Source organism: Mesoplodon densirostris, chromosome 8 (genome assembly GCF_025265405.1).
Source record: "Mesoplodon densirostris isolate mMesDen1 chromosome 8, mMesDen1 primary haplotype, whole genome shotgun sequence".
Classification (NCBI taxonomy): domain Eukaryota; kingdom Metazoa; phylum Chordata; class Mammalia; order Artiodactyla; family Ziphiidae; genus Mesoplodon; species Mesoplodon densirostris.
The window spans coordinates 11,147,458-11,166,233 of NC_082668.1; positions in this window are offsets into that span (position 1 = coordinate 11,147,458).

An 18,776-nucleotide genomic window follows, 5' to 3' on the forward strand; every position below is an offset into this window, starting at 1 on the left:
TCACACAGTAATGAGTTGCATATCTATGACTTAAATCCAGTGTCTGAGTTAGGGTTGCTATAAGAAATACCATAGACCAAGTGGCTTAAGCAACAAACACTCATTTCTCACAGTTGTAGAAGCTGAGAAGTCCAAGATCAAGGTGCTGGCAGATTCAGTTTCTGGTAAAGACTCTCTTCCTCGTTTGCAAGTGACCACCTTCTCACTATGTCCTCACATGGTCAGGGGTAGAGGGGCTCAAGGTGGTGTCTCTTCTTATAAAGGCATTAGTCCCATTCATGAGGGCTCAACCCTCATGACATACCTAGAGGCCTCACCTCCAAATATTTTGCGTTGGGAATTAGGGCTTCATCATATGAATTTTCAGGAATGGCGGGAGACATAAACTTTCAGTCCATAGCACGCAGGTTTGACTAATTCCACAGACATCCTTCTCACTCTGCCATACCCTTTCTCATTATTCCCTTCTGTTAACTAGTTTGATTATAACAAAAACAAATATATATTTTTTTCATTTAGAAAAATATACATTCCTCATAATTGTTTTTTGATACCTTAATGATAAGATTTCACCTTTCTGTAGTTTTAAAAAGCCAAGTATGATTTCCATTTATCTAGAAACCACGCTAATGCTGACATTAAGAATCTGCCTTATATTCCCAGTTAACTTTCAGTACTTTGTATTTTGTCATTAAAGATCAGTCTGAAAACCATTGCAGGAAAAAAATGCAAAAGTAGACTTATTGACTTAATACAGCAAGAGAGGACTCTCCAGGAGAACCTCAGTGTTACCCAAGACAAAAGAGAGAAGGAGGTGTTTTTTGTAAAGTTTGAGTTCCCCTGAAAGAGTCAGAAGGAGAGCAGGATCCACTCTTGATTCATTGTTTTTTTCACTCATTAAGTCCAACATTGATTAAGTGCCCACTGCATACTTTAATATTGGATGAGACTTAAATTTGTTAAAGGCAAAGTTAGAGCAGCAATTGCATAATGTCCCATCTCAAATATGATATTAATTTCAATCACATCGTATAATTTTTTTTCTTTTTTTTATTAGTTTCTGCTTTATAACAAAGTGAATCAGTCATACATATACATCCGTTCCCACATCCCTTCCCTCATGCATCTCCCTCCCTCCCACCCTCCCCATCCCACCCCTCCAGGCGGTCACAAAGCACCGAGCTGATCTCCCCGTGCTCTGTGGCTGCTTCCCACTTTCTATCTAACTCACGTTTGGTAGTGTATACATGTCCATGCCTCTCTTTCGCTTTGTCACAGCTTACCCTTCCCCCTCCCCATATCCTCAAGTCCATTCGCAAGTAGGTCTGTGTCTTTATTCCCGTTTTACCCCTAGGTTCTTCATGACATTTTTTTTAATTCCATATATATGTGTTAGCATATGGTATTTGTCTTTATCTTTCTGACTTACTTCACTCTGTATGACAGACTCTAGGTCTATCCACCTCATTACAAATAGCTCAGTTTCGTTTCTTTTTATGGCTGAGTAATATTCCATTGTATATATGTGCCACATCTTCTTTATCCATTCATCCGATGATGGACATTTAGGTTGTTTCCAGCTCCGGGCTATTGTGAATAGAGTTGCAATGAACATTTTGGTACATGTCTCTTTTTGAATTATGGTTTTCTCAGGGTATATGCCTAGTAGTGGGATTGCTGGGTCATATTGTAGTTCTATTTTTAGTTTTTTAAGGAACCTCCATACTGTTCTCCATAGTGTCTGTACCAATTCACATTCCCACCAGCAGTGCAAGAGTGTTCCCTTTTCTCCACACCCTCTCCAGCATTTATTGTTTCTAGATTTCTTGATGCTGGCCATTCTGACTGGTGTGAGATGATATCTCATTGTAGTTTTGATTTGCATTTCTCTAATGATTAATGATGTTGAGCATTCTTTCATGTGTTTGCTGGCAGTCTGTATATCTTCTTTGGAGAAATGCCTATTTAAGTCTTCTGCCCATTTTTGGATTGGGTTGTTTGTTTTTTTGCTATTGAGCTGCATGAGCTGTTTATAAATTTTGGAGATTAATCCTTTGTCAGTTGCTTCATTTGCAAATATTTTCTCCCATTCTGAGGGTTGTCTTTTGGTCTTGTTTATGGTTTCCTTTGCTGTGCAAAAGCTTTGAAGTTTCATTAGGTCCCATTTGTTTATCTTTGTTTTTATTTCCATTTCTCTAGGAGGTGGGTCCAAAAGGATCTTGCTGTGATTTATGTCATAGAGTGTACTGCCTATGTTTTCCTCTAAGAGTTTGATAGTTTCTGGCCTTACATTTAGGTCTTTAATCCATTTTGAGCTTATTTTTGTGTATGGTGTTAGGGAATGATCTAATCTCAAACTTTTACATGTCCCTGTCCAGTTTTCCCAGCACCACTTATTGAAGAGGCTGTCCTTTCTCCACTGTACATTCCTGCCTCCTTTATCAAAGATAACTTGACCATATGTGCGTGGGTTTATCTCTGGGCTTTCTATCCTGTTCCATTGATCTATCTTTCTGTTTTTGTGCCAGTACCACACTGTCTTGATTACTGTAGCTTTGTAGTATAGTCTGAAGTCAGGGAGCCTGATTCCTCCAGCTCCGTTTTTCATTCTCAAGATTGCTTTGGCTACTCGGGGTCTTTTGTTTTTCCAAACAAATTTTGAATTTTTTTTTTTCTAGTTCTGTGAAAAATGCCAGTGGTAGTTTGATAGGGATTGCATTGAATCTGTAGATTGCTTTGGGTAGTAGAGTCATTTTCACAATATTGATTCTTTCAATCCAGGAGTATGGTATATCTCTCCATCTATTTGTATCATTTTTAATTTCTTTCATCAGTGTCTTATAATTTTCTGCATACAGGTCTTTTGTCTCCTTAGGCAGGTTTACGCCTAGATATTTTATTCTTTTTGTTGCAATGGTAAATGGGAGTGTTTTCTTGATTTCATTTGCAGATTTTTCATCATTAGTGTACAGGAATGCCAGAGATTTCTGTGCATTAATTTTGTATCCTGCTACTTTACCAAATTCATTGATTAGCTCTAGTCGTTTTCTGGTAGCATCTTTAGGATTCTCTATGTATAGTATCATGTCATCTGCAAATAGTGACAGCTTTACTTCTTCTTTTCCAATTTGGATTCCTTTTATTTCCTTTTCTTCTCTGATTGCTGTGGCTAGAACTTCCAAAACTAGGTTGAATAAGAGTGGTGAGAGTGGGCAGCCTTGTCTTGTTCCTGATCTTAGTGGAAATGGTTTCAGTTTTTCACCATTGAGGACAATGTTGCCTGTGGGTTTGTCATATATGGCCTTTATTATGTTGAGGAAAGTTCCCTCTATGCCTACTTTCTACAGGGTTTTTATCATAAATGGGTGTTGAATTTTGTCGAAAGCTTTCTCTGCATCTATTGAGATGATCATATGGTTTTTCTCCTTCAACTTGTTAATATGGTGTATCACATTGATTGATTTGCGTATATTGAAGAATCCTTGCATTCCTGGAATAAACCCCACTTGATCATGGTGTATGATCCTTTTAATGTGCTGTTGGATTCTGTTTGCTAGTATTTTGTTGAGGATTTTTGCATCTATGTTCATCAGTGATATTGGCCTGTAGTTTTCTTTCTTTGTGACATCCTTGCCTGGTTTTGGTATCAAGGTGATGGTGGCCTCGTAGAATGAGTTTGGGAGTGTTCCTTCCTCTGAAATTGTTTGGAAGAGTTTGAGAAGGATGGGTGTGAGCTCTTTTCTAAATGTTTGATAGAATTCGCCTCTGAAGCCATCTGGTCCTGGGCTTTTGTTTGTTGGAAGATTTTTAATCACAGTTTCAATTTCAGTGCTTGTGATTGGTCTATTCATATTTTCTATTTCTTCCTGATTCAGTCTTGGCAGGTTGTGCATTTCTAAGAATTTGTCCATTTCTTCCAGGTTGTCCATTTTATTGGCATAGAGTTGCTTGTAGTAATCTCTCATGAACTTTTGTATTTCTGCAGTGTCAGTTGTTACTTCTCCTTTTTCATTTCTGATTCTATTGATTTGAGTCTTCTCCCTTCTTTTCTTGATGAGTCTGGCTAATGGTTTGTCAACTTTGTTTATCTTCTCAAAGAACCAGCTTTTAGTTTTATTGATCTTTGCTATAGTTTCCTTCATTTCTTTTTCATTTATTTCTGATCTGATCTTTATGATTGCTTTCCTTCTGCTAACTTTGGGGGTTTTTTGTTCTTCTTTCTCTAATTGCTTTAGGTGCAGGGTCAGGTTGTTTACTTGAGATGTTTCCTTTTTCTTAAGGTGGGATTGTATTGCTATAAACTTCCCCCTTAGAACTGCTTTTGCTGCATCCCATTGGTTTTGGGTCGTCGTGTCTCCATTGTCATTCGTTTCTAGGTATTTTTTAATTTCCTCTTTGATTTCTTCAGTGATCACTTCGTTATTGAGTACTGTATTGTTTAGCCTCCATGTGTTTGTATTTTTTACAGATCTTTTCCTGTAATTGATGTCTAGTCTCATAGCATTGTGGTCGGAAAAGATACTTGATACAATTTCAATTTTCTTAAATTTACCAAGGCTTGATTTGTGACCCATGATATGATCTATCCTGGAGAATGTTCCATGAGCACTTGAGAAAAATGTGTATTCTGTTGTCTTTGGATGGAATATCCTATAAATATCAACTAAGTCCATCTTGTTTAATGTATCATTTAAAGCTTGTGTTTCCTTATTTATTTTCATTTTGGATGATCTGTCCATTGGTGAAAGTGGAGTGTTAAAGTCCCCTACTATGATTGTGTTACTGTCGATTTCCCCTTTTATGGCTGTTAGTATTTGCCTTATGTATTGAGGTGCTCCTATGTTGGGTGCATAAATATTTACAATTGTTATATCTTCTTCTTGGATCGATCCCTTGATCATTATGTAGTGTCCTTCTTTGTCTCTTCTAATAGTCTTTATTTTAAAGTCTATTTTGTCTGATATATGAATTGCTACTCCAGCTTCCTTTTGATTTCCATTTGCATGGAATATCTTTTTCCATCCCCTTACTTTCAATCTGTATGTGTCACTTGGTCTGAAGTGGGTCTCTTGTAGACAGCATATATATGGGTCTTGTTTTTGTATGCATTCAGCCAATCTGTGTCTTTTGGTGGAAGCATTTAGTCCATTTACATTTAAGGTAATTATTGATATGTATGTTCCTATTCCCATTTCCTTAATTGCTTTGGGTTCGTTATTGTAGGTATATTCCTTCTGCTGTGTTTCTTGCCTAGAGAAGTTCCTTTAGCATTTGTTGTAAAGCTGGTTTGGTGGTGCTGAATTCTCTCAGCTTTTGCTTATCTGTAAAGGTATTAATTTCTCCATCAAATCTGAATGAGATCCTTGCTGGGTAGAGTAATCTTGGTTGCAGGTTTCTCTCCTTCATCACTTTAATTATGTCCTGCCACTCCCTTCTGGCTTGTAGAGTTTCTGCTGAGAGATAAGCTGTTAAGCTGATGGGGATTCCCTTGTGCGTTATTTGTTGTTTTTCCCTTGCTGCTTTTAATATGATTTCTTTGTGTTTAATTTTTGACAGTTTGATTAATATGTGTCTTGGCGTATTTCCCCTTGGATTTATTCTGTATGGGACTCTCTGTGCCTCCTGGACTTGATTAACTATTTCCTTTCCCATATTAGGGAAGTTTTCAACTATAATCTCTTCAAATATTTTCTCAGTCCCTTTCTTTTTCTCTTCTTCTTCTGGAACCCCTGTAATTTTAATGTTGGTGCGTTTAATGTTGTCCCAGAGGTCTCTGAGACTGTCCTCTGTTCTTTTCATTCTTTTTTCTTTATTTTGCTCTGCAGCAGTTATTTCCACTATTTTATCTTCCACCTCACTTATCCGGTCTTCTGCCTCAGTTATTCTGCTATTGATCCCATCTAGAGTATTTTTCCTTTCATTTACTGTGTTTTTAATTGATGCTTGATTCATCTTTAGTTCTTCTAGGTCCTTGTTAACTGTTTCTTGCATTTTGTCTATTCTATTTCCAAGATTTTGGATCTTGGAAATAGAATCTTGGATCAGCTTTACTATCATTATTCTGAATTCCTTTTCAGGTAGACTGCCTATTACCTCTTCATTTGTTAGGTCTGGTAGGTTTTTATCTTGCTCCTTCACCTGCTGTGTGTTTTTCTGTCTTCTCATTTTGCTTATATTACTGTGTTTGGGGTCTCCTTTTTGCAGGCTGCAGATTCGTAGTTCCCGTTGTTTTTGGTGTCTGTCCCCCATGGCTAAGGTTGTTTCAGTAGGTTGTGTAGGCTTCCTGGTGGGGGGGACTAATGCCTCTGTTCTGGTGGTTGAGGCTCGATCTTGTCTTTCTGGTGGACAGGTCCACGTCTGGTGGTGTGTTTTGGGGTGACTGTGGCCTTATTATGTTTTTAGGTAGCCTCTCTGCTAATGTGTGGGGTTGTGTTCCTGCCTTGCTGGTTGCTTGGCATAGGGTGACCAGCACTGTAGCTTGCTGGTCGTTGAGTGAAGCTGGGTGCTGTTGTTGAGATGGAGATCTCTGGGAGATTTTCGCTGCTTGATATTATGTGGAGCTGGGAGGTCTCTTGTGGACCCGTGTCCTGAAGTTGGCTCTCCCACTTCAGAGGCACAGCCCTGACTCCTGGCTGTAGCACCAAGAGCCTTTCATCCACCCGGCTTAGAATAACAGGGAGAAAAATTAGAAAGAAAGAATTAGTAGAAGAAAGAAAGAGAGAGGGAAAGAAAGGAAGAAGGGAAGAAAGGAAGGAAGGAAGGAAGGAAGAAAGAAAGGAGGGAGGGAGGGAGGAATGAAAGCAAAAGAAAGAGTGAATGGAAGATGGGAGGGAGGGAGGGAAGAAGGGAAGGTAGGAAAAAAAGAAAGAGCAGGTAAATTAAAATAGAATAAAGTATGAAATATAGTAGCATTATTAAAATTAAAAAGTAATTATTGAAAAAAAAACGGACATATGGTGGAAGCAAAGCTATACAGAGAGAATCTTACACAGAAGATTACACATACACATTCACAAAAAGAGAGCAGGGGGAAAAATCAAAAATCTTGCTCTCCAAGTCCACCTCCTCAATTTGGGATAATTTGTTGTAAAAAGAGGAAAAGGGCGAGAAGTCTGAAATCTTGCTCTCTAAGTCCACCTCCTTAATTTGGGATAATTCGTTGTAAAAAGAGGAAAAGGGGGGAAAGTCTTAAATCTTGCCCTCAAAGTCCACTTCCTCAATTTGGGATGATTCACTGTCCATTTATGCACTCCACAGATGCAGGGCACATCAAATGGGCCGTGGAGCTTTAATCCGCTGCGTCCGAGGCTGCACAGAGAGATTTCCCTTTCTCTTCTCTGCTCTCACAGCTCCCGGGTCTCAGCTTTGGACCTGGCCCCGCCTCTGTGCGTAGGTCGCTGGAGGGCGTCCGTTCTTCGCTCAGACAGGACGGGTTTAAAGGAGCCGCTGATTCGGGGGCTCTGGCTCACTCAGGCAGAGGGGAGGGAGGGGCGCGCAGTGTGGGGCGGGCCTGCGGCGGCAGAGGCCGGCGTGACGTTGCACCAGACCGAGGCGCTCCGTGCGCTTTCCCGGGAAAGCCGTCCCCGGGTCCCGGAACCCGGGCAGTGGCGGGGTGCACAGGCCCCCCGGAAGGTGGGGCTGACAGTGACCCGCGCTCACACACAGGCCCCGCGGCGGCGGCGCCAGCAGCAGCCCCACCGTCCCACTCCCGTCTCCGAGGTCCACGCCTTACCCGCGGCTCGCGTCTGTCTCCGGCGCTTCCCCAAGCAGCCCTCTTAATGCCCTCTCCTCGCGCACCAGGAAACAAAAGGGAAAAAAGTCTCTTGCCTCTCCGGCAGCTCCAGCCCCTTTCCCCGGACTCCCTCCTGGCTAGCCGTGGTGCACTAACCCCTTCAGGCTCTCTTCCTGCCGCCAGCCCCAGTCCTCTCCCTGCGCTCCGACTGAAAGCCGATACCGAGCCTCAGCTCCCAGCCCCGCCCGCCCCGGCGGCCAAGCAGACAAGCCTCTCGGGCTGGTGTGTGCCTGAGGGCACCGATCCTCTGTTTTGGAATCTCTCCGCTTTGCCCTCCACACCCCTGTTGCTGTGCTCTCCTCCGCTACTCCGAAGCTTTCCCCCTCCGCCACCTGCAGTCTCCGCCTGCGAAGGGGCTTGTAGTGTGTGGAAAGCTTTCCTCCTTCACGGCTCCCTCCCACTGGTGCAGGTCCCGTCCCTATCCTATTGTCTCTGTTTATTCTTTTTTTCTTTTGCCTTACCCAGGTATGCGGGGAGTTTCTTGCCTTTTGGGGGGTCTTCTGCCAGCGTTCAGTAGGTGTTCTGTAGGAGTTGTTCCACGTGTAGGTGAATTTCTGATGTATCTGTGGGGAGGAAGGTGATCTCCACGTCTTACTCTTCCGCCATCTTCCTCCGGGGTCCCACATCGTATAATTTTTAAATTTTTCTACCCTGTTTTGGGAATATAATTGCTATATATCACATTGGATTAGTTTTAGATGTACAACATAATGAATTGATACATGTATATATTGAGAAATTTCAATATATACAATATGGCAATGTCTAGTTACCATCCATCACCACACATAGTTAGCAAATTTTTTTTCTTGTGATAAGAACTTTTAAGATCTGCTCTCTTAGCAACTTTCAAATATACAATAAAGCATTGCTAGCTATAGTCACCATGCTGCACGTCACAACTCCAGGGCTTATTTACCTTATAACTGGAAGTTTGTACTTATTGCTGGTTACTATTTCTGAGGCAGCAATAGAAGCGGTTCTAATTATGAATTGGATACCGACATGTGAGAGAGGTATAGCAATGGTGTTCTAGTAATTATGGGAAAGCAAAGCATGTCTGGAGGTATCATTGACAAGAAAATGGACCCCAAGAGGGGGTCATCATGGCATTTCACAGTTGATGCATGACCCGTGAGAAACGATGTTTCTTGTTAACTTTGCAGCTGGCTTTATCTACATCTGTCCTGGGGCCTGATTTATGAGCTGCTGTGTTTTCTTCCTCCATCCAACCTGATTTTCACTCTTTTAATCTAGGATAGGTATTTGTTCTTTCTGATTGTTGAGGTTATAGATTGTTTCTATTATATTGCTCTATACTTTTTTTTAGCATGTTCCATATCTTGTACAATTGCTTTTAGGATAGGGAAAAATCCAGAAAGTCTTTGTGAAGGAATAGTTAACCAGCAGTAATGAGCATAAAATGAATTTTCAATCAGGACTCCAGAAAAATAACTGTATTTACATTTATTAGTTATTCAGGTCTGCTGTTTGCACTTTTGAGTAATAAATTTACATTTTAGATAATATTTGTGTGAACTGAATGGTTCATATATTCAATCAGAACATTTTTCTAGGTTATTTTAGTCAAAGAATCCAAATATTTTAAAAGGAAGATGAAAAAAGGAAAGAATAGGAAAATAATAAGGTATAATGAATGCTTTGCTTATTAACACAGAGATGGTGTGACTCAAGAGCCATCATGGTATATTTTGTCAATAAGTCCAATGTAAAAGACTTCTGCATAGCACAGTCCACAATCCACCTCCTGTTACTCATGACAATCAGTAACCTTATGTATTTAGCGGCACATTCCAAATCTCAGGGTGACTGCAACTACATTTTGAGGAATTCCAAAAAGATGTATAATCCAACTTTCTTTCTGGATGTTAAAAAAAATGGACAGAAGCAAATCTGTTTTTTGTATTAGTGACTAATAAATTGACTTAAAATTCAATTTGGTTTTTTTACGTCCTGAACAGAGCACTGAAATGTCTGAGGTATCTGGTGTGCCCATGTGCTGAGTAGACCTGTGGGTTCTGGTGGGCAATTCCTCTTATGCTATGTGTGGTGTCAGCAGGCAAAACTCTACACCATCAACTGCTTGACGTCACCAAAACCATCACTGATTTAATACCACCAGCTAAGAGACAGGACACCGCTTGTTTTCCATGACAAAGGAAAGCTAAAATCGCCCTCTTTGGTGTGTTAAACCATCACTCTCTTTTCTTTCATCTATTTTCTCAAATGTTTGATGTACGAAGTAAATTCTGACTGTAGGACTTTCAAGAGTTAAGAAAATGGCACAAATCTTGTTACCAAGATATTTATCTAACTGGCAACTTGGCAGGAATACATGAAGTCCCAGTTCTTTTTTTTTTTTTTTTTTAATTTATTTTTTATTTTTATTTTTTTTATTTTACAAATTTAATCAGTTATACATATACATATGTTCCCATATCCCCTCCCTTTTGCGTCTCCCTCCCACCCTCCCTATCCCACCCCTCCAGGCGGTCACAAAGAACCGAGCTGATCTCCCTGTGCTATGCGGCTGCTTCCCACTAGCTATCTACCTTACATTTGGTAGTGTATATATGTCCATGCCGCTCTTTCACTTTGTCACAGCTTACCTTTCCCCCTCCCCATATCCTCAAGTCCATGCTCTAGTAGGTCTGTGTCTTTATTCCTGTCTTACCCCTATGTTCTTGATGACATTTTTTTCTTAAATTCCATATATATGTGTCAGCATACAGTATTTGTCTTTCTCTTTCTGACTTACTTCACTCTGTATGAGAGACTCTAGGTCCATCCACCTCATTACAAATAGCTCAATTTCATTTCTTTTTATGGCTGAGTAATATTCCATTGTATATATGTGCCACATCTTCTTTATCCATTCATCCGATGATGGACACTTAGGTTGTTTCCATCTCCGGGCTATTGTAAATAGGGCTGCTATGAACATTTTGGTACATGTCTCTTTTTGAATTATGGTTTTCTCAGGGTATATGCCCAGTAGTGGGATTGCTGGGTCATATGGTAGTTCTATTTGTAGTTTTTTAAGGAACCTCCATACTGTTCTCCATAGTGGCTGTACCAATTCACATTCCCACCAGCAGTGTAAGAGTGTTCCCTTTTTTCCACACCCTCTCCAGCATTTATTGTTTCTAGATTTTTTGATGATGGCCATTCTGACTGGTGTGAGATGATATCTCATTGTAGTTTTGATTTGCATTTCTCTAATGAGTAAAGATGTTGAGCATCCTTTCATGTGTTTGTTGGCTGTCTGTATATCTTCTGTGGAGAAATGTCTATTTAGGTCTTCTGCCCATTTTTGGATTGGGTTGTTTGTTTTTTTGCTATTGAGCTGCATGAGCTGCTTATAAATTTTGGAGATTAATCCTTTGTCAGTTGCTTCATTTGCAAATATTTTCTCCCATTCTGAGGGTTGTCTTTTCGTCTTGTTTATGGTTTCCTTTGCTGTGCAAAAGCTTTGAAGTTTCATTAGGTCCCATGTGTTTATTTTTGTCTTTATTTCCATTTCTCTAGGAGGTGGGTCAAAAAGGATCTTGCTGTGATTTATGTCATAGAGTGTTCTGCCTATGTTTTCCTCTAGGAGTTTGATAGTGTCTGGCCTTACATTTAGGTCTTTAATCCATTTTGAGCTAATTTTTGTGTATGGTGTTAGGGAGTGATCTAATCTCATACTTTTACATGTCCCTGTCCAATTTTCCCAGCACCACTTATTGAAGAGACTGTCCTTTCTCCACTGTACATTCCTGCCTCCTTTATCAAAGATAAGGTGACCATATGTCCGTGGGTTTATCTCTGGGCTTTCTATCCTGTTCCATTGATCTATCTTTCTGTTTTTGTGCCAGTACCATACTGTCTTGATTACTGTAGATTTGTAGTATAGTCTGAAGTCAGGGAGCCTGATTCCTCCAGCTCCGTTTTTCGTTCTCAAGATTGCTTTGGCTATTCGGGGTCTTTTGTGTTTCCATACAAATTGTGAAATTTTTTATTCCAGTTCTGTGAAAAATGCCATTGGTAGTTTGATAGGTATTGCATTGAATCTGTAGATTGCTTTGGGTAGTAGAGTCATTTTCACAATGTTGATTCTTCCAATCCAAGAACATGGTACATCTCTCCATCTATTTGTATCATCTTTAATTTCTTTCATCAGTGTCTTATAATTTTCTGCATACAGGTCTTTTGTCTCCTTAGGTAGGTTTATTCCTAGATATTTTATTCTTTTTGTTGCAATGGTAAATGGGAGTGTTTCCTTGATTTCACTTTCAGATTTTTCATCATTAGTATATAGGAATGCCAAAGATTTCTGTGCATTAATTTTGTATCCTGCAACTTTACCAAATTCATTGATTAGCTCTAGTAGTTTTCTGGTAGCATCTTTAGGATTCTCTATGTATAGTATCATGTCATCTGCAAACAGTGACAGCTTTACTTCTTCTTTCCCATTTGGATTCCTTTTATTTCCTTTTCTTCTCTGATTGCTGTGGCTAAAACTTCCAAAACTATGTTGAATAAGAGTGGTGAGAGTGGGCAACCTTGTCTTGTTCCTGATCTTAGTGGAAATGGTTTCAGTTTTTCACCATTGAGGACGATGCTGGCTGTGGGTTTGTCATATATGGCCTTTATTATGTTGAGGAAAGTTCCCTCTATGCCTACTTTCTGCAGGGTTTTTATCATAAATGGGTGTTGAATTTTGTCATAAGCTTTCTCTGCATCTATTGAGATGATCATATGGTTTTTCTTCTTCAGTTTGTTAATATGGTGTATCACATTGATTGATTTGCGTATATTGAAGAATCCTTGCATTCCTGGAATAAACCCCACTTGATCATGGTGTATGATCCTTTTAATGTGCTGTTGGATTCTGTTTGCTAGTATTTTGTTGAGGATTTTTGCATCTATGTTCATCAGTGATATTGGCCTGTAGTTTTCTTTCTTTGTGACATCCTTGTCTGGTTTTGGTATCAAGGTGATGGTGGCCTCGTAGAATGAGTTTGGGAGTGTTCCTCCCTCTGCTATATTTTGGAAGAGTTTGAGAAGGATAGGTGTTAGCTCTTCTCTAAATGCTTGATAGAATTCGCCTGTGAAGCCATCTGGTCCTGGGCTTTTGTTTGTTGGAAGATTTTTAATCACAGTTTCAATTTCAGTGCTTGTGATTGGTCTGTTCATATTTTCTATTTCTTCCTGATTCAGTCTTGGCAGGTTGTGCATTTCTAAGAATTTGTCCATTTCTTCCAGGTTGTCCATTTTATTGGCATAGAGTTGCTTATAGTAATCTCTCATGATCTTTTGTATTTCTGCAGTGTCAGTTGTTACTTCTCCTTTTTCATTTCTAATTCTATTGATTTGAGTCTTCTACCTTTTTTTCTTGATGAGTCTGGCTAATGGTTTATCAATTTTGTTTATCTTCTCAAAGAACCAGCTTTTAGTTTTATTGATCTTTGCTATCGTTTCCTTCATTTCTTTTTCATTTATTTCTGATCTGATTTTTATGATTTCTTTCCTTCTGCTAACTTTGGGATGTTTTTGTTCTTCTTTCTCTAATTGCTTTAGGTGCAAGGTTAGGTTGTTTATTCGAGATATTTCCTGTTTCTTAAGGTGGGATTGTATTGCCTTAAACTTCCCTCTTAAAACTGCTTTTGCTGCATCCCATAGGTTTTGGGTCGTCGTGTCTCCATTGTCATTTGTTTCTAGGTATTTTTTAATTTCCTCTTTGATTTCTTCAGTGATCACTTCGTTATTAAGTAGTGTATTGTTTAGCCTCCATGTGTTTGTATGTTTTACAGCTCTTTTCCTGTAATTGATATCTAGTCTCATAGCATTGTGGTCGGAAAAGATACTTGATACAATTTCAATTTTCTTAAATATACCAAGGCTTGATTTGTGAACCAAGATATGATCAATCCTGGAGAATGTTCCATGAGCACTTGAGAAAAATGTGTATTCTGTTGTTTTTGGATGGAATGTCCTATAAATATCAATTAAGTCCATCTTGTTTAATGTATCATTTAAAGCTTGTGTTTCCTTATTTATTTTCATTTTGGATGACCTGTCCATTGGTGAAAGTGGGGTGTTAAAGTCCCCTACTATGATTGTGTTACTGTCGATTTCTCCTTTTATGGCTGTTAATATTTCCCTTATGTATTGAGGTGCTCCTATGTTTGGTGCATAAATATTTACAATTGTTATATCTTCTTCTTGGATTGATCCCTTGATCATTATGTAGTGTCCTTCTTTGTCTTTTCTAGTAGTCTTTATTTTAAAGTCTATTTTGTCTGATATGAGAATTGCTACTCCAGCTTTCTTTTGGTTTCCATTTGCATGGAATATCTTTTTCCATCCCCTTACTTTCAGTCTGTATGTATCTCTAGGTCTGAAGTGGGTCTCTTGTAGACAGCATATATATGGGTCTTGTTTTTGTATCCATTCAGCCAGTCTGTGTCTTTTGGTGGGAGCATTTAGTCCATTTACATTTAAGGTAATTATTGATATGTATGTTCCTATTCCCATTTTCTTAATTGTTTTGGGTTCGTTATTGTAGTTCTTTTCCTTCTGTTGTGTTTCTTGCCTAGAGAAGTTCCTTTAGCATTTGTTGTAAAGCTGGTTTGGTGGTGCTTAACTCTCTCAGCTTTTGCTTGTCTGTAAACCTTTTAATTTCTCCATCAAATCTGAATGAGATCCTTGCTGGGTAGAGTAATCTTGGTTGCAGGTTTTTCTCCTTCATCACTTTAAGTATGTCCTGCCACTCCCTTCTGGCTTGTAGAGTTTCTGCTGAGAGATCAGCTGTTATCCTGATGGGGATTCCCTTGTGTGTTATTTGTTGTTTTTGCCTTGCTGCTTTTAATATGATTTCTTTGTGTTTAATTTTTGACAGTTTGATTAATATGTGTCTTGGTGTATTTCTCCTTGGATTTATTCTGTATGGGACTCTCTGTGCCTCCTGGACTTGATTAACTATTTCCTTTCCCATATTAGGGAAGTTTTCAACTATAATCTCTTCAAATATTTTCTCAGTCCCTTTCTTTTTCTCTTCTTCTTCTGGAACCCCTATAATTCGAATGTTGGTGCGTTTAATGTTGTCCCAGAGGTCTCTGAGACTGTCCTCTGTTCTTTTCATTCTTTTTTCTTTATTTTGCTCTGCAGCAGTTATTTCCACTATTTTATCTTCCACCTCACTTATCCGTTCTTCTGCCTCAGTTATTCTGCTATTGATCCCATCTAGAGTATTTTTTATTTCATTTATTGTGTTTTTAATCGATGCTTGATTCGTCTTTAGTTCTTCTAGGTCCTTGTTAACTGTTTCTTGCATTTTGTCTATTCTATTTCCAAGATTTTGGATCATCTTTACCATCATTATTCTGAATTCTTTTTCAGATAGACTGCCTATTACCTCTTCATTTGTTAGGTCTGGTGGGTTTTTATCTTGCTCCTTCTCCTGCTGTGTGTTTTTCTGTCTTCTCATTTTGCTTATGTTACTGTGTTTGGGGTCTCCTCTTTGCAGGCTGCAGGTTCGTAGTTCCCGTTGTTTTTGGTGTCTGTCCCCAGTGGCTAAGGTTGGTTTAGTGGGTTGTGTAGGCTTCTTGGTGGAGGGGACTACTGCCTGTGTTCTGGTGGATGAGGCTGGATCTTGTCTTTCTGGTGGGCAGGTCCACGTCTGGTGGTGTGTTTTGGGGTGTTTGCGGACTTTTTATGATTTGAGGCAGCCTCTCTGCTAATGGGTGGTGTTGTGTTCCTGTCTTGCTAGTTGTTTGGCATAGGGTGTCCAGCACTGTAGCTTGCTGGTCGTTGAGTGAAGCTGGGTGCTGGTGTTGAGATGGAGATCTCTGGAAGATTTTTGCCGTTTGATATTATGTGGAGCTGGGAGGTCTCTTGTGGACCAGTGTCCTGAAGTTCGCTCTCCCACCTCAGAGGCACAGCACTGACTCCTGGCTCCTCAATTTGGGATGATTTGTTGTCTATTCATGTATTCCACAGATGCAGGGTACATGAAGTTGATTGTGGAGCTTTAATCCGCTGCTTCTGAGGCTGCTGGGAGAGGTTTCCCTTTCTCTTCTTTGTTCTCACAGCTCCTGGGTCTCAGCTTTGGATTTGGCCCCGCCTCTGCGTGTAGGTCGCCGGAGGGCGTCTGTTCTTCGCTCAGACAGGACAGGGTTAAAGGAGCATCCTCTTCGGGGACTCTGGCTCACTCAGGCCGGGCGGGAGGGAGGGGCACGGAGTGCGGGGCGAGCCTGCAGCGGCAGAGGTCGGCGTGACATTGCACCAGCCCAAGGCGCGCCGTGCGTTCTCCCAGGGAAGCCGCCCCTGGATCCCGGGACCCCGGCAGTGGCAGGCTGCACAGGCTCCCGGAAGGGCGGTGTGGACAGTGACCTGCGCTCGCACACAGGCTTCTTGGCGGCAGCAGCAGCAGCCCCAGCGTCCCACGCCCGTCTCTGGGCTCCGCGCTTTCAGCCGCGACTCGCGCCCGTCTCTGGAGCTCCTTTACGCGGCGCTCTTAATCCCCTCTCCTCGCGCACCAGGAAACCAAGAGGGAAGAAAAAGTCTCCTGCCTCTTCGGCAGCTCCAGAGTTTTCCCGGACTCCCTCCCGGCTAGCTGTGGCACATTAGCCCCCTTCAGGCTGAGTTCTCGCCGCCAGTCCCAGTCCTCTCCCTGCGCTCTGACCGAAGCCCGAGCCTCAGCTCCAGCGCCGCCCGCCCTGGCGGGGGAGCAGACAAGCCTCTCGGGCTGGTGAGTGCCGCTCGGCACCGCTCCTCTGTGCGGGAATCTCTCTGCTTTGCCCTACCCAGGTATGTGGGGAGTTTCTTGCCTTTTGGGAGGTCTGGGGTCTTCTGCCAGCGTTCAGTAGGTGTTCTGTAGGAGTTGTTGCACGTGTAGCTGTATTTCTGGTGTATCTGTGGGGAGGAAGGTGATCTCCGTGTCTTACTCTTCCGCCATCTTACCCGGAAGTCGAAGTCCCAGTTCTTTAACTCCAAGATGTAGGACCAGGAAATGTAAACTTAACTATTTTTTATTACAAACTTCAGAGATGGACTCAGGCTTATTTTTTTCATAATATAATATTATATTCCACTTTATATTTATATGCCTGTCAATAATGACGACTTCTTTCATACTAATCCATTTAACTTTGAATCTTTGTTTCAAGAGGTTATTTATCTTATGGGTTCCTGTGTTAGAAATGTCTTGCTCTCTTCATCTTCATAAATGCATTCTGTGTTTTCTAACACTATAGAATATATACAGAGGTCTTGCCATTCTGAAATCTTTTATTTACTTTGCATATTTCAGAAACAACTCCTAATATCAGTCTTCCAAAAATAACAAAAAAGAATTACTATCCCTTTCATGTCAATCTGCTGCATCTTCCTTAGAATCATATTTAATGTTTGAATCTATTCTAGAAATTCTAGTTCACTGTTGAAAGTCTCCTTCAAGTATTTCCTATTTCCACTATTGTTTTTGTTCTGTTTCATGTTCTATTCAGTTTTTATTCTTCCTAGAGAGAGTCTTAGAATGCTATTTTTCTCTCACCATTTTCTATACCTTAAGGAATTAGATTTGAGTTAGAGAAATTTCCAAGCTTATCAAACGAGTTGTTTTGGAAATAGATAAGAATTTTAAACATTAGCTTCCTATTCCTTTCATGGCATCACCTTAGACTCCTTCAGCTATTAATAGCAGGAGGTTTATTTGTACTTAGCTGACCCACACACTAGTGCAAGCAAACTGAAGTCGTTCCAATGGAACCCTGTCTTCTTTCACTATCTAGCACACTCACTAATGGTTTCAGAGAAAAGAAAATCGAAATCCTAGATAAGGAAAAGCATTGAGTTTTTACCTAAGCTATCGCCTTCATTTAAAGCTATTTGTTAAAACCCAAATTTTTTACTTCAAAGTTAAACTGGCATGGGCTCAATATTTTAAAATATATTGTCACAGTTGTTAATTCACTATCTAACAGAACTTCAGCCTGCTCTCCATTGTCTTCACAATTTCTTTCTTCTTATCATGTGTTATTTCTTTTCTTCCCCCTTGCAACTCTTCCTGTGCAGCCTGTTTTGAAGACCAAAGCATTGGGTTGTTAATAAAACTATTTCCAGGACTTCTCCTCTTTTAGCTTGTGAGGGGCAGTGAAGAAAACTGCATTTAAGGATCTCAGTTCTCCACTCCTTCCTGTAACCACACTGTATTAGTCAGAGTTTTCCAGGGAAACAGAACAAGTAGGATGGGATGTACCAATAGATGATAGATAGATAGATAGATAGATGATAGATAGATAGATAGATAGATAGATAGATAGATAGATAGATTTTAAGGAATTGTTTCACAAGATGATGGAGTAAGCCCAATATCTACAGGGTGGACCAGCAGGCAGGAGACCAGAAAAAGCCAATGTTGCAGTTCAAGTCCAAAGTCTGTCTGCTGGCAGAACTCCTTCCTTCAACCAAGAGGTTAGTCATTTTTCTATTCAGATCATCAGCTGATTGGATGAGGCTTACCTACATAATGGAGAGCCATCTGCTTTACTCAAAATCCACTGATTTAAATGTTAATTTTATCCAAAAATACACTGACAGACACACACAGAATAATGTTTGACCAAATATCTGGGCACCATGGTCCAGCCAAGTAGACACATAACATTAACCATCACACATATCATTTACCTCTGTGCATGCCCACCCCTGGCACCCCGTGTGCCTTACTCTCCTCTTCTTTAAAAGACACCAGTCAGGTTGGACTAAGACACAACCTAAGGACCTTCTACACCCTGAAGCAAGCACAGCCTTCAAGTATATGGGCATGAAATGGTTATGAAAGTCCCAAACTGCCACTTCCAGGGAATAGTAAGATTATTTTCACCTTGGTTCCCAGGCAAAAAAATGATCTTCCTGTTGTAAAGGTTTAAGTACCTTGGCATGTTCACAGGATCCAGAGAATGTCCAGACTATCCTG